Source organism: Neodiprion pinetum, chromosome 6, assembly GCF_021155775.2.
Source record: "Neodiprion pinetum isolate iyNeoPine1 chromosome 6, iyNeoPine1.2, whole genome shotgun sequence".
Classification (NCBI taxonomy): domain Eukaryota; kingdom Metazoa; phylum Arthropoda; class Insecta; order Hymenoptera; family Diprionidae; genus Neodiprion; species Neodiprion pinetum.
Window position 1 is genome coordinate 2,101,026 of NC_060237.1, and position 16,829 is coordinate 2,117,854.

Genomic DNA, 16,829 nt, shown 5'->3' on the forward strand with positions numbered 1-16,829 from the left:
TCGGGAAAAAGTCATACGAATCAATTCCGAGACGAAAAATTTTTTGGTTAAAAAAAAAGGAAGGCTAACCCCTTTGTATTTTAGGCGAAAATGTTCGCGATTTTGAAAAGTGCTGGAATCAATTCTTCCAGGCACTATTCCGACGTAATTTTGTGAGAGAAATCGATTGGGCGCAGTCCCAATACGCTGCGATCAACGCATCAAAAGTTACAGCCAAAAAACGAGAACCTGTGTTTTCGACATTTTTCAGCAGGTGCTTTTTCCGTCGTAACTTCTCTCCTGTCGATCCCACGCTCTTTTCGCTGCGTTTTCTGAGTTCCTGGGGATCCAATTGGTCGGGAAAAAGTCATACGAATCAATTCCGTGACGAAAAATTTTTTGGTTAAAAAAAAAGGGAGGCTAACCCCTTTGTATTTTTTGCGAAAATTTTCGCGATTTTGAAAAGTGCTGGAATCGATTCTTTCAGGCACTATTCCGACGTAATTTTGCGAGAGAAATCGATTGGGCGCAGTCCCAATACGCTGCGATCAACGCATCAAAAGTTACAGCCGAAAAACGAGAACCTGTGTTTTCGACATTTTTCAGCAGGTGCTTTTTCCGTCGTAACTTCTCTCCTGTCGATCCCACGCTCTTTTCGCTGCGTTTTCTGAGTTCCTGGGGGTCCAATTGGTCGGGAAAAAGTCATACGAATCAATTCCGTGACGAAAAATTTTTTGGTTAAAAAAAAAGGGAGGCTAACCCCTTTGTATTTTTTGCGAAAATTTTCGCGATTTTGAAAAGTGCTGGAATCAATTCTTTCAGGCACTATTCCGACGTAATTTTGTGAGAGAAATCGATTGGGCGCAGTCCCAATACGCTGCGATCAACGCATCAAAAGTTACAGCCAAAAAACGAGAACCTGTGTTTTCGACATTTTTCAGCAGGTGCTTTTTCCGTCGTAACTTCTCTCCTGTCGATCCGACGCTCTTTTCGCTGCGTTTTCTGAGTTCCTGGGGGTCCAATTGGTCGGGAAAAAGTCATACGAATCAATTCCGAGACGAAAAATTTTTTGGTTAAAAAAAAAGGAAGGCTAACCCCTTTGTATTTTTGGCGAAAATGTTCGCGATTTTGAAAAGTGCTGGAATCAATTCTTTCAGGCACTATTCCGACGTAATTTTGCGAGAGAAATCGATTGGGCGCAGTCCCAATACGCTGCGATCAACGCATCAAAAGTTACAGCCAAAAAACAAGAACCTGTGTTTTCGACATTTTTCAGCAGGTGCTTTTTCCGTCGTAACTTCTCTCCTGTCGATCCCACGCTCTTTTCGCTGCGTTTTCTGAGTTCCTGGGGGTCCAATTGTTCGGGAAAAAGTCATACGAATCAATTCCGAGACGAAAAATTTTTTGGTTAAAAAAAAAGGGAGGCTAACCCCTTTGTATTTTTGGCGAAAATTTTCGCGATTTTGAAAAGTGCTGGAATCGATTCTTTCAGGCACTATTCCGACGTAATTTTGCGAGAGAAATCGATTGGGCGCAGTCCCAATACGCTGCGATCAACGCATTAAAAGTTACAGCCGAAAAACGAGAACCTGTGTTTTCGACATTTTTCAGCAGGTGCTTTTTCCGTCGTAACTTCTCTCCTGTCGATCCCACGCTCTTTTCGCTGCGTTTTCTGAGTTCCTGGGGGTCCAATTGGTCGGGAAAAAGTCATACGAATCAATTCCGTGACGAAAAATTTTTTGGTTAAAAAAAAAGGGAGGCTAACCCCTTTGTATTTTTTGCGAAAATTTTCGCGATTTTGAAAAGTGCTGGAATCAATTCTTTCAGGCACTATTCCGACGTAATTTTGTGAGAGAAATCGATTGGGCGCAGTCCCAATACGCTGCGATCAACGCATCAAAAGTTACAGCCAAAAAACGAGAACCTGTGTTTTCGACATTTTTCAGCAGGTGCTTTTTCCGTCGTAACTTCTCTCCTGTCGATCCGACGCTCTTTTCGCTGCGTTTTCTGAGTTCCTGGGGGTCCAATTGGTCGGGAAAAAGTCATACGAATCAATTCCGAGACGAAAAATTTTTTGGTTAAAAAAAAAGGAAGGCTAACCCCTTTGTATTTTTGGCGAAAATGTTCGCGATTTTGAAAAGTGCTGGAATCAATTCTTTCAGGCACTATTCCGACGTAATTTTGCGAGAGAAATCGATTGGGCGCAGTCCCAATACGCTGCGATCAACGCATCAAAAGTTACAGCCAAAAAACAAGAACCTGTGTTTTCGACATTTTTCAGCAGGTGCTTTTTCCGTCGTAACTTCTCTCCTGTCGATCCCACGCTCTTTTCGCTGCGTTTTCTGAGTTCCTGGGGGTCCAATTGTTCGGGAAAAAGTCATACGAATCAATTCCGAGACGAAAAATTTTTTGGTTAAAAAAAAAGGAAGGCTAACCCCTTTGTATTTTTGGCGAAAATGTTCGCGATTTTGAAAAGTGCTGGAATCAATTCTTTCAGGCACTATTCCGACGTAATTTTGTGAGAGAAATCGATTAGGCGCAGTCCCAATACGCTGCGATCAACGCATCAAAAGTTACAGCCAAAAAACGAGAACCTGTGTTTTCGACATTTTTCAGCAGGTGCTTTTTCCGTCGTAACTTCTCTCCTGTCGATCCCACGCTCTTTTCGCTGCGTTTTCTGAGTTCCTGGGGGTCCAATTGGTCGGGAAAAAGTCATACGAATCAATTCCGTGACGAAAAATTTTTTGGTTAAAAAAAAAGGGAGGCTAACCCCTTTGTATTTTTTGCGAAAATTTTCGCGATTTTGAAAAGTGCTGGAATCAATTCTTTCAGGCACTATTCCGACGTAATTTTGTGAGAGAAATCGATTGGGCGCAGTCCCAATACGCTGCGATCAACGCATCAAAAGTTACAGCCAAAAAACGAGAACCTGTGTTTTCGACATTTTTCAGCAGGTGCTTTTTCCGTCGTAACTTCTCTCCTGTCGATCCGACGCTCTTTTCGCTGCGTTTTCTGAGTTCCTGGGGGTCCAATTGGTCGGGAAAAAGTCATACGAATCAATTCCGAGACGAAAAATTTTTTGGTTAAAAAAAAAGGAAGGCTAACCCCTTTGTATTTTTGGCGAAAATGTTCGCGATTTCGAAAAGTGCTGGAATCAATTCTTTCAGGCACTATTCCGACGTAATTTTGCGAGAGAAATCGATTGGGCGCAGTCCCAATACGCTGCGATCAACGCATCAAAAGTTACAGCCAAAAAACAAGAACCTGTGTTTTCGACATTTTTCAGCAGGTGCTTTTTCCGTCGTAACTTCTCTCCTGTCGATCCCACGCTCTTTTCGCTGCGTTTTCTGAGTTCCTGGGGGTCCAATTGTTCGGGAAAAAGTCATACGAATCAATTCCGAGACGAAAAATTTTTTGGTTAAAAAAAAAGGAAGGCTAACCCCTTTGTATTTTTGGCGAAAATGTTCGCGATTTTGAAAAGTGCTGGAATCAATTCTTTCAGGCACTATTCCGACGTAATTTTGTGAGAGAAATCGATTGGGCGCAGTCCCAATACGCTGCGATCAACGCATCAAAAGTTACAGCCAAAAAACGAGAACCTGTGTTTTCGACATTTTTCAGCAGGTGTTTTTTCGGTCGTGACTTCTCTCCTGTCGATCCCACGCTCTTTTCGCTGCGTTTTCTGAGTTCCTGGGGGTCCAATTGGTCGGGAAAAAGTCATACGAATCAATTCCGAGACGAAAAATTTTTTGGTTAAAAAAAAAGGAAGGCTAACCCCTTTGTATTTTTGGCGAAAATGTTCGCGATTTTGAAAAGTGCTGGAATCAATTCTTTCAGGCACTATTCCGACGTAATTTTGCGAGAGAAATCGATTGGGCGCAGTCCCAATACGCTGCGATCAACGCATCAAAAGTTACAGCCGAAAAACGAGAACCTGTGTTTTCGACATTTTTCAGCAGGTGCTTTTTCCGTCGTAACTTCTCTCCTGTCGATCCCACGCTCTTTTCGCTGCGTTTTCTGAGTTCCTGGGGGTCCAATTGGTCGGGAAAAAGTCATACGAATCAATTCCGTGACGAAAAATTTTTTGGTTAAAGAAAAAGGGAGGCTAACCCCTTTGTATTTTTGGCGAAAATTTTCGCGATTTTGAAAAGTGCTGGAATCAATTCTTTCAGGCACTATTCCGACGTAATTTTGCGAGAGAAATCGATTGGGCGCAGTCCCAATACGCTGCGATCAACGCATCAAAAGTTACAGCCGAAAAACGAGAACCTGTGTTTTCGACATTTTTCAGCAGGTGCTTTTTCCGTCGTAACTTCTCTCCTGTCGATCCCACGCTCTTTTCGCTGCGTTTTCTGAGTTCCTGGGGGTCCAATTGGTCGGGAAAAAGTCATACGAATCAATTCCGAGACGAAAAATTTTTTGGTTAAAAAAAAAGGAAGGCTAACCCCTTTGTATTTTTGGCGAAAATGTTCGCGATTTTGAAAAGTGCTGGAATCAATTCTTTCAGGCACTTTTCCGACGTAATTTTGTGAGAGAAATCGATTGGGCGCAGTCCCAATACGCTGCGATCAACGCATCAAAAGTTACAGCCAAAAAACGAGAACCTGTGTTTTCGACATTTTTCAGCAGGTGCTTTTTCCGTCGTAACTTCTCTCCTGTCGATCCCACGCTCTTTTCGCTGCGTTTTCTGAGTTCCTGGGGGTCCAATTGTTCGGGAAAAAGTCATACGAATCAATTCCGAGACGAAAAATTTTTTGGTCAAAAAAAAAGGAAGGCTAACCCCTTTGTATTTTTGGCGAAAATTTTCGCGGTTTTGAAAAGTGCTGGAATCAATTCTTTCAGGCACTATTCCGACGTAATTTTGCGAGAGAAATCGATTGGGCGCAGTCCCAATACGCTGCGATCAACGCATCAAAAGTTACAGCCTTAAAACGAGAACCTGTGTTTTCGACATTTTTCAGCAGGTGCTTTTTCCGTCGTAACTTCTCTCCTGTCGATCCCACGCTTTTTTCGCTGCGTTTTCTGAGTTCCTGGGGGTCCAATTGGTCGGGAAAAAGTCATACGAATCAATTCCGTGACGAAAAATTTTTTGGTTAAAAAAAAAGGGAGGCTAACCCCTTTGTATTTTTGGCGAAAATTTTCGCGATTTTGAAAAGTGCTGGAATCAATTCTTTCAGGCACTATTCCGACGTAATTTTGCGAGAGAAATCGATTGGGCGCAGTCCCAATACGCTGCGATCAACGCATCAAAAGTTACAGCCGAAAAACGAGAACCTGTGTTTTCGACATTTTTCAGCAGGTGCTTTTTCCGTCGTAACTTCTCTCCTGTCGATCCCACGCTCGTTTCGCTGCGTTTTCTGAGTTTCTGGGGGTCCAATTGGTCGGGAAAAAGTCATACGAATCAATTCCGTGACGAAAAATTTTTTGGTTAAAAAAACAGGGAGGCTAACCCCTTTGTATTTTTGGCGAAAATTTTCGCGATTTTGAAAAGTGCTGGAATCAATTCTTTCAGGCACTATTCCGACGTAATTTTGCGAGAGAAATCGATTGGGCGCAGTCCCAATACGCTGCGATCAACGCATCAAAAGTTACAGCCGAAAAACGAGAACCTGTGTTTTCGACATTTTTCAGCAGGTGCTTTTTCCGTCGTAACTTCTCTCCTGTCGATCCCACGCTCTTGTCGCTGCGTTTTCTGAGTTCCTGGGGGTCCAATTGGTCGGGAAAAAGTCATACGAATCAATTCCGAGACGAAAAATTTTTTGGTTAAAAAAAAAGGAAGGCTAACCCCTTTGTATTTTTGGCGAAAATGTTCGCGATTTTGAAAAGTGCTGGAATCAATTCTTTCAGGCACTATTCCGACGTAATTTTGCGAGAGAAATCGATTGGGCGCAGTCCCAATACGCTGCGATCAACGCATCAAAAGTTACAGCCAAAAAACAAGAACCTGTGTTTTCGACATTTTTCAGCAGGTGCTTTTTCCGTCGTAACTTCTCTCCTGTCGATCCCACGCTCTTTTCGCTGCGTTTTCTGAGTTCCTGGGGGTCCAATTGTTCGGGAAAAAGTCATACGAATCAATTCCGAGACGAAAAATTTTTTGGTTAAAAAAAAAGGGAGGCTAACCCCTTTGTATTTTTGGCGAAAATTTTCGCGATTTTGAAAAGTGCTGGAATCAATTCTTTCAGGCACTATTCCGACGTAATTTTGCGAGAGAAATCGATTGGGCGCAGTCCCAATACGCTGCGATCAACGCATTAAAAGTTACAGCCGAAAAACGAGAACCTGTGTTTTCGACATTTTTCAGCAGGTGCTTTTTCCGTCGTAACTTCTCTCCTGTCGATCCCACGCTCTTTTCGCTGCGTTTTCTGAGTTCCTGGGGGTCCAATTGGTCGGGAAAAAGTCATACGAATCAATTCCGTGACGAAAAATTTTTTGGTTAAAAAAAAAGGGAGGCTAACCCCTTTGTATTTTTTGCGAAAATTTTCGCGATTTTGAAAAGTGCTGGAATCAATTCTTTCAGGCACTATTCCGACGTAATTTTGTGAGAGAAATCGATTGGGCGCAGTCCCAATACGCTGCGATCAACGCATCAAAAGTTACAGCCAAAAAACGAGAACCTGTGTTTTCGACATTTTTCAGCAGGTGCTTTTTCCGTCGTAACTTCTCTCCTGTCGATCCGACGCTCTTTTCGCTGCGTTTTCTGAGTTCCTGGGGGTCCAATTGGTCGGGAAAAAGTCATACGAATCAATTCCGAGACGAAAAATTTTTTGGTTAAAAAAAAAGGAAGGCTAACCCCTTTGTATTTTTGGCGAAAATGTTCGCGATTTTGAAAAGTGCTGGAATCAATTCTTTCAGGCACTATTCCGACGTAATTTTGCGAGAGAAATCGATTGGGCGCAGTCCCAATACGCTGCGATCAACGCATCAAAAGTTACAGCCAAAAAACAAGAACCTGTGTTTTCGACATTTTTCAGCAGGTGCTTTTTCCGTCGTAACTTCTCTCCTGTCGATCCCACGCTCTTTTCGCTGCGTTTTCTGAGTTCCTGGGGGTCCAATTGTTCGGGAAAAAGTCATACGAATCAATTCCGAGACGAAAAATTTTTTGGTTAAAAAAAAAGGGAGGCTAACCCCTTTGTATTTTTGGCGAAAATTTTCGCGATTTTGAAAAGTGCTGGAATCAATTCTTTCAGGCACTATTCCGACGTAATTTTGCGAGAGAAATCGATTGGGCGCAGTCCCAATACGCTGCGATCAACGCATTAAAAGTTACAGCCGAAAAACGAGAACCTGTGTTTTCGACATTTTTCAGCAGGTGCTTTTTCCGTCGTAACTTCTCTCCTGTCGATCCCACGCTCTTTTCGCTGCGTTTTCTGAGTTCCTGGGGGTCCAATTGGTCGGGAAAAAGTCATACGAATCAATTCCGTGACGAAAAATTTTTTGGTTAAAAAAAAAGGGAGGCTAACCCCTTTGTATTTTTTGCGAAAATTTTCGCGATTTTGAAAAGTGCTGGAATCAATTCTTTCAGGCACTATTCCGACGTAATTTTGTGAGAGAAATCGATTGGGCGCAGTCCCAATACGCTGCGATCAACGCATCAAAAGTTACAGCCAAAAAACGAGAACCTGTGTTTTCGACATTTTTCAGCAGGTGCTTTTTCCGTCGTAACTTCTCTCCTGTCGATCCGACGCTCTTTTCGCTGCGTTTTCTGAGTTCCTGGGGGTCCAATTGGTCGGGAAAAAGTCATACGAATCAATTCCGAGACGAAAAATTTTTTGGTTAAAAAAAAAGGAAGGCTAACCCCTTTGTATTTTTGGCGAAAATGTTCGCGATTTTGAAAAGTGCTGGAATCAATTCTTTCAGGCACTATTCCGACGTAATTTTGCGAGAGAAATCGATTGGGCGCAGTCCCAATACGCTGCGATCAACGCATCAAAAGTTACAGCCAAAAAACAAGAACCTGTGTTTTCGACATTTTTCAGCAGGTGCTTTTTCCGTCGTAACTTCTCTCCTGTCGATCCCACGCTCTTTTCGCTGCGTTTTCTGAGTTCCTGGGGGTCCAATTGTTCGGGAAAAAGTCATACGAATCAATTCCGAGACGAAAAATTTTTTGGTTAAAAAAAAAGGGAGGCTAACCCCTTTGTATTTTTGGCGAAAATTTTCGCGATTTTGAAAAGTGCTGGAATCAATTCTTTCAGGCACTATTCCGACGTAATTTTGCGAGAGAAATCGATTGGGCGCAGTCCCAATACGCTGCGATCAACGCATTAAAAGTTACAGCCGAAAAACGAGAACCTGTGTTTTCGACATTTTTCAGCAGGTGCTTTTTCCGTCGTAACTTCTCTCCTGTCGATCCCACGCTCTTTTCGCTGCGTTTTCTGAGTTCCTGGGGGTCCAATTGGTCGGGAAAAAGTCATACGAATCAATTCCGTGACGAAAAATTTTTTGGTTAAAAAAAAAGGGAGGCTAACCCCTTTGTATTTTTTGCGAAAATTTTCGCGATTTTGAAAAGTGCTGGAATCAATTCTTTCAGGCACTATTCCGACGTAATTTTGTGAGAGAAATCGATTGGGCGCAGTCCCAATACGCTGCGATCAACGCATCAAAAGTTACAGCCAAAAAACGAGAACCTGTGTTTTCGACATTTTTCAGCAGGTGCTTTTTCCGTCGTAACTTCTCTCCTGTCGATCCGACGCTCTTTTCGCTGCGTTTTCTGAGTTCCTGGGGGTCCAATTGGTCGGGAAAAAGTCATACGAATCAATTCCGAGACGAAAAATTTTTTGGTTAAAAAAAAAGGAAGGCTAACCCCTTTGTATTTTTGGCGAAAATGTTCGCGATTTCGAAAAGTGCTGGAATCAATTCTTTCAGGCACTATTCCGACGTAATTTTGCGAGAGAAATCGATTGGGCGCAGTCCCAATACGCTGCGATCAACGCATCAAAAGTTACAGCCAAAAAACAAGAACCTGTGTTTTCGACATTTTTCAGCAGGTGCTTTTTCCGTCGTAACTTCTCTCCTGTCGATCCCACGCTCTTTTCGCTGCGTTTTCTGAGTTCCTGGGGGTCCAATTGTTCGGGAAAAAGTCATACGAATCAATTCCGAGACGAAAAATTTTTTGGTTAAAAAAAAAGGAAGGCTAACCCCTTTGTATTTTTGGCGAAAATGTTCGCGATTTTGAAAAGTGCTGGAATCAATTCTTTCAGGCACTATTCCGACGTAATTTTGTGAGAGAAATCGATTGGGCGCAGTCCCAATACGCTGCGATCAACGCATCAAAAGTTACAGCCAAAAAACGAGAACCTGTGTTTTCGACATTTTTCAGCAGGTGTTTTTTCGGTCGTGACTTCTCACCTGTCGATCCCACGCTCTTTTCGCTGCGTTTTCTGAGTTCCTGGGGGTCCAATTGGTCGGGAAAAAGTCATACGAATCAATTCCGAGACGAAAAATTTTTTGGTTAAAAAAAAAGGAAGGCTAACCCCTTTGTATTTTTGGCGAAAATGTTCGCGATTTTGAAAAGTGCTGGAATCAATTCTTTCAGGCACTATTCCGACGTAATTTTGCGAGAGAAATCGATTGGGCGCAGTCCCAATACGCTGCGATCAACGCATCAAAAGTTACAGCCAAAAAACGAGAACCTGTGTTTTCGACATTTTTCAGAAGGTGCTTTTTCCGTCGTAACTTCTCTCCTGTCGGTCCCACGCTCTTTTCGCTGCGTTTTCTGAGTTCCTGGGGGTCCAATTGGTCGGGAAAAAGTCATACGAATCAATTGCGAGACGAAAAATTTTTTGGTTAAAAAAAAAGGAAGGCTAACCCCTTTGTATTTTTGGCGAAAATTTTCGCGATTTTGAAAAGTGCTGGAATCAATTCTTTCAGGCACTATTCCGACGTAATTTTGCGAGAGAAATCGATTGGGCGCAGTCCCAATACGCTGCGATCAACGCATCAAAAGTTACAGCCTTAAAACGAGAACCTGTGTTTTCGACATTTTTCAGCAGGTGCTTTTTCCGTCGTAACTTCTCTCCTGTCGATCCCACGCTCTTTTCGCTGCGTTTTCTGAGTTCCTGGGGGTCCAATTGGTCGGGAAAAAGTCATACGAATCAATTCCGTGACGAAAAATTTTTTGGTTAAAAAAAAAGGGAGGCTAACCCCTTTGTATTTTTGGCGAAAATTTTCGCGATTTTGAAAAGTGCTGGAATCAATTCTTTCAGGCACTATTCCGACGTAATTTTGCGAGAGAAATCGATTGGGCGCAGTCCCAATACGCTGCGATCAACGCATCAAAAGTTACAGCCGAAAAACGAGAACCTGTGTTTTCGACATTTTTCAGCAGGTGCTTTTTCCGTCGTAACTTCTCTCCTGTCGATCCCACGCTCTTTTCGCTGCGTTTTCTGAGTTCCTGGGGGTCCAATTGGTCGGGAAAAAGTCATACGAATCAATTCCGTGACGAAAAATTTTTTGGTTAAAAAAAAAGGGAGGCTAACCCCTTTGTATTTTTTGCGAAAATTTTCGCGATTTTGAAAAGTGCTGGAATCAATTCTTTCAGGCACTATTCCGACGTAATTTTGCGAGAGAAATCGATTGGGCGCAGTCCCAATACGCTGCGATCAACGCATCAAAAGTTACAGCCTTAAAACGAGAACCTGTGTTTTCGACATTTTTCAGCAGGTGCTTTTTCCGTCGTAACTTCTCTCCTGTCGATCCCACGCTCTTTTCGCTGCGTTTTCTGAGTTCCTGGGGGTCCAATTGGTCGGGAAAAAGTCATACGAATCAATTCCGTGACGAAAAATTTTTTGGTTAAAAAAAAAGGGAGGCTAACCCCTTTGTATTTTTGGCGAAAATTTTCGCGATTTTGAAAAGTGCTGGAATCAATTCTTTCAGGCACTATTCCGACGTAATTTTGCGAGAGAAATCGATTGGGCGCAGTCCCAATACGCTGCGATCAACGCATCAAAAGTTACAGCCGAAAAACGAGAACCTGTGTTTTCGACATTTTTCAGCAGGTGCTTTTTCCGTCGTAACTTTCTCCTGTCGATCCCACGCTCTTTTCGCTGCGTTTTCTGAGTTCCTGGGGGTCCAATTGGTCGGGAAAAAGTCATACGAATCAATTCCGTGACGAAAAATTTTTTGGTTAAAAAAAAAGGGAGGCTAACCCCTTTGTATTTTTTGCGAAAATTTTCGCGATTTTGAAAAGTGCTGGAATCAATTCTTTCAGGCACTATTCCGACGTAATTTTGTGAGAGAAATCGATTGGGCGCAGTCCCAATACGCTGCGATCAACGCATCAAAAGTTACAGCCAAAAAACGAGAACCTGTGTTTTCGACATTTTTCAGCAGGTGCTTTTTCCGTCGTAACTTCTCTCCTGTCGATCCGACGCTCTTTTCGCTGCGTTTTCTGAGTTCCTGGGGGTCCAATTGGTCGGGAAAAAGTCATACGAATCAATTCCGAGACGAAAAATTTTTTGGTTAAAAAAAAAGGAAGGCTAACTAAGGAAGGCACTATTCCCTTTGTATTTTTGGCGAAAATGTTCGCGATTTTGAAAAGTGCTGGAATCAATTCTTTCAGGCACTATTCCGACGTAATTTTGTGAGAGAAATCGATTGGGCGCAGTCCCAATACGCTGCGATCAACGCATCAAAAGTTACAGCCAAAAAACGAGAACCTGTGTTTTCGACATTTTTCAGCAGGTGTTTTTTCGGTCGTGACTTCTCTCCTGTCGATCCCACGCTCTTTTCGCTGCGTTTTCTGAGTTCCTGGGGGTCCAATTGGTCGGGAAAAAGTCATACGAATCAATTCCGAGACGAAAAATTTTTTGGTTAAAAAAAAAGGAAGGCTAACCCCTTTGTATTTTTGGCGAAAATGTTCGCGATTTTGAAAAGTGCTGGAATCAATTCTTTCAGGCACTATTCCGACGTAATTTTGCGAGAGAAATCGATTGGGCGCAGTCCCAATACGCTGCGATCAACGCATCAAAAGTTACAGCCAAAAAACGAGAACCTGTGTTTTCGACATTTTTCAGAAGGTGCTTTTTCCGTCGTAACTTCTCTCCTGTCGGTCCCACGCTCTTTTCGCTGCGTTTTCTGAGTTCCTGGGGGTCCAATTGGTCGGGAAAAAGTCATACGAATCAATTGCGAGACGAAAAATTTTTTGGTTAAAAAAAAAGGAAGGCTAACCCCTTTGTATTTTTGGCGAAAATTTTCGCGATTTTGAAAAGTGCTGGAATCAATTCTTTCAGGCACTATTCCGACGTAATTTTGCGAGAGAAATCGATTGGGCGCAGTCCCAATACGCTGCGATCAACGCATCAAAAGTTACAGCCGAAAAACGAGAACCTGTGTTTTCGACATTTTTCAGCAGGTGCTTTTTCCGTCGTAACTTCTCTCCTGTCGATCCCACGCTCTTTTCGCTGCGTTTTCTGAGTTCCTGGGGGTCCAATTGGTCGGGAAAAAGTCATACGAATCAATTCCGTGACGAAAAATTTTTTGGTTAAAAAAAAAGGGAGGCTAACCCCTTTGTATTTTTTGCGAAAATTTTCGCGATTTTGAAAAGTGCTGGAATCAATTCTTTCAGGCACTATTCCGACGTAATTTTGTGAGAGAAATCGATTGGGCGCAGTCCCAATACGCTGCGATCAACGCATCAAAAGTTACAGCCAAAAAACGAGAACCTGTGTTTTCGACATTTTTCAGCAGGTGCTTTTTCCGTCGTAACTTCTCTCCTGTCGATCCGACGCTCTTTTCGCTGCGTTTTCTGAGTTCCTGGGGGTCCAATTGGTCGGAAAAAAGTCATACGAATCAATTCCGAGACGAAAAATTTTTTGGTTAAAAAAAAAGGAAGGCTAACCCCTTTGTATTTTTGGCGAAAATGTTCGCGATTTTGAAAAGTGCTGGAATCAATTCTTTCAGGCACTATTCCGACGTAATTTTGCGAGAGAAATCGATTGGGCGCAATCCCAATACGCTGCGATCAACGCATCAAAAGTTACAGCCAAAAAACAAGAACCTGTGTTTTCGACATTTTTCAGCAGGTGCTTTTTCCGTCGTAACTTCTCTCCTGTCGATCCCACGCTCTTTTCGCTGCGTTTTCTGAGTTCCTGGGGGTCCAATTGTTCGGGAAAAAGTCATACGAATCAATTCCGAGACGAAAAATTTTTTGGTTAAAAAAAAAGGGAGGCTAACCCCTTTGTATTTTTGGCGAAAATTTTCGCGATTTTGAAAAGTGCTGGAATCAATTCTTTCAGGCACTATTCCGACGTAATTTTGCGAGAGAAATCGATTGGGCGCAGTCCCAATACGCTGCGATCAACGCATCAAAAGTTACAGCCGAAAAACGAGAACCTGTGTTTTCGACATTTTTCAGCAGGTGCTTTTTCCGTCGTAACTTCTCTCCTGTCGATCCCACGCTCTTTTCGCTGCGTTTTCTGAGTTCCTGGGGGTCCAATTGGTCGGGAAAAAGTCATACGAATCAATTCCGTGACGAAAAATTTTTTGGTTAAAAAAAAAGGGAGGCTAACCCCTTTGTATTTTTTGCGAAAATTTTCGCGATTTTGAAAAGTGCTGGAATCAATTCTTTCAGGCACTATTCCGACGTAATTTTGTGAGAGAAATCGATTGGGCGCAGTCCCAATACGCTGCGATCAACGCATCAAAAGTTACAGCCAAAAAACGAGAACCTGTGTTTTCGACATTTTTCAGCAGGTGCTTTTTCCGTCGTAACTTCTCTCCTGTCGATCCGACGCTCTTTTCGCTGCGTTTTCTGAGTTCCTGGGGGTCCAATTGGTCGGGAAAAAGTCATACGAATCAATTCCGAGACGAAAAATTTTTTGGTTAAAAAAAAAGGAAGGCTAACCCCTTTGTATTTTTGGCGAAAATGTTCGCGATTTCGAAAAGTGCTGGAATCAATTCTTTCAGGCACTATTCCGACGTAATTTTGCGAGAGAAATCGATTGGGCGCAGTCCCAATACGCTGCGATCAACGCATCAAAAGTTACAGCCAAAAAACAAGAACCTGTGTTTTCGACATTTTTCAGCAGGTGCTTTTTCCGTCGTAACTTCTCTCCTGTCGATCCCACGCTCTTTTCGCTGCGTTTTCTGAGTTCCTGGGGGTCCAATTGTTCGGGAAAAAGTCATACGAATCAATTCCGAGACGAAAAATTTTTTGGTTAAAAAAAAAGGAAGGCTAACCCCTTTGTATTTTTGGCGAAAATGTTCGCGATTTTGAAAAGTGCTGGAATCAATTCTTTCAGGCACTATTCCGACGTAATTTTGTGAGAGAAATCGATTGGGCGCAGTCCCAATACGCTGCGATCAACGCATCAAAAGTTACAGCCAAAAAACGAGAACCTGTGTTTTCGACATTTTTCAGCAGGTGCTTTTTCCGTCGTAACTTCTCTCCTGTCGATCCCACGCTCTTTTCGCTGCGTTTTCTGCGTTCCGGGGGGTCTAATTGGTCAGGAAAGGGTCATTTAAATCAAATCCAAGACCAAAAATTTTCGACTCCAAAAATGAAAAAAAAGGAAGGCTAACCCCTTTGCATTTTTGGCGAAAATTTTCGGCATTTTGAAAAGGTCTGGAATCAATTCTTTCAGGCACTATTCCGACGTAATTTCGCGAGAGAAATCGATTGGGCGCAGTCCCAATACGCTGCGATCAACGCATCAAAAGTTACAGCCAAAAAACGAGAACCTGTGTTTTCGACATTTTTCATCAGGTGCTTTTTCCTTCGCAATTACTCTCCTGTTGATCCCACGTTCTTTTCGCTTTGTTTTCTAAGTTCCTGGTGATCCAATTAGTCAGGAGAGGGTCATTTAAATCGAATCTGAGACCGAAAATTTTCGGCTCCAAAAACGAAAAAAAAGTAACCCTTTGCATTTTTGGCGAAAATTTTCGCGATCTTGAAATAAATTTGTTTTGGTGAACTCTCAAAACTGCTGGAATCGATATTTCTAAACACTATATTGCTTTTATTTTTTGAGAGGAATTCATCGTCCATAGTCTCACCTCACTGCGGACATAGCGACCGCCAAAAAATTTCAAAAATACTTGTAGATTTGTCGCATTTTTTCAGTTGTTCCCACGACACTTCAGGTGCCTCCTGTGAATCTTCTCAGAGTTCAACTAGTGGGCAGATAGTCGGAGACAGACCAATTCATGTTACGAGGCGAAATTTACTTCACCCCGAATATACAAGATTATTATTTATTGACTACTGATCGCGTTAACCCATATTTGGATGGAGCTGCATACACCCAGGTAAAATGGCACATCTCTTCCACTTGGATTCAGCAACAAATAACAGACTGTTTATACATCAACGTTAATCGAAAAATATCAAATGTCTCTCACTTGTTGGTAAAATCGAAAAACGCGAAACGGATTGGTCAGTCGCTCCAAAGTTTCATCCAGAAAACAGGGAGACGGTATGTATATGTAATTTTTGCGGGAACTCCACATATACATTCAGGCCAAGCCTCTAAAAATGTAACAGTCATATCTTGTATAAAATACAAATACTTTATTTCGAATCGATTCTCTTGCGTCATGCAACGCAACAAGATATGTACAAAGGTGACATTTACACATAGCATAAGTTGAAATTATTGTTCAAATTATAGTAATTACATTCTAGAATAAAAATTGACGCATGTATGATTTCGAGGGCTAAAACTATAGTCAATAAAGGGAATCATTTGTATGTGTGTGATCTGAGGTATATCAGTGGTCCAGCTATTGCCGCTTTAATTCCTGTTAAACTGTGTAATTGAATAATCACGGAAAACGGAAAAAGTATGTAATACACAAAAAATCCGTATTGTGTGGTTGTTATTTCTTGTAAATAAGTTCTTAGATCTAAACTGTTGCATTAAAATGACTGGCAGTAAAATGTTTCATTTCTTACGATAATTAGACTATGTTATCTACGATAGAAAGAAAATCTGCAATCGTCAACACCTTACTGTTCTATATACGTCCTTTTACACATTCTATTTGTAAATAAGATTAACAACATTAGTTATTACCGTTCACGCGATCATTCCCTTCTACCATAGCTTACATTTTACCATAAATCAATGCTATGTAATAATATTAAATTAAAATATGTGGGGGCTTGAATAGGTATTATGTAAATGTTATACATTGTCATAATAGGATCATACTAACAATAAGCAATGTTGATAAATCTATTGATCTTAGATGCTTCCAAAGTTCAAGTTGTTCGCTACGGAGCGCGATTTCAAGGTACATTCAAAGTGCCAGTCCCTACAAGAGAGGACGAATAAAAAAAATTACGTAGCAGTACGAAGGAAAAAAAAGAAAAGAAATCAATCATATAACGAACGAAAGCAACAAGTACAACTTATCTATATTTATATTGTATCTGTTTATGCATTACATTATATGTATGTTATGTATGTACGTTTACCCAGCAAATGCATCACTTACGTTGCCATTGTATCAATGACTACAAACCGCGTTTCCACAAATAATAATTCAATTATTATTAATAGTAAATAAACTTAGTGGTAATAGTAACATTAATATTAGATAAACAATATAGTAATATACATATGCACAAACGCATAAAATAGGGTATATGCGTGTTTAGATATATAAATGTATGCACGCATGTGCGCGGCGTTCAATTTTTTATTTTTTCATTCTAGTAGTATTCCCCACGCACGCGCATGCGTATGCATTTTTACATTTGTGTATGTATGTATATACACATCAAGTTCGGGCCACATAAAGGCGTAGAAAAAGGGAAATGAAAATGAAAAAATTAATTTTTTTCAAATTAAAAATAAAATAGTTACAATCAAAGTGCAGAGATTTAGTTAAGGCACGGGTGCTCACGCAAA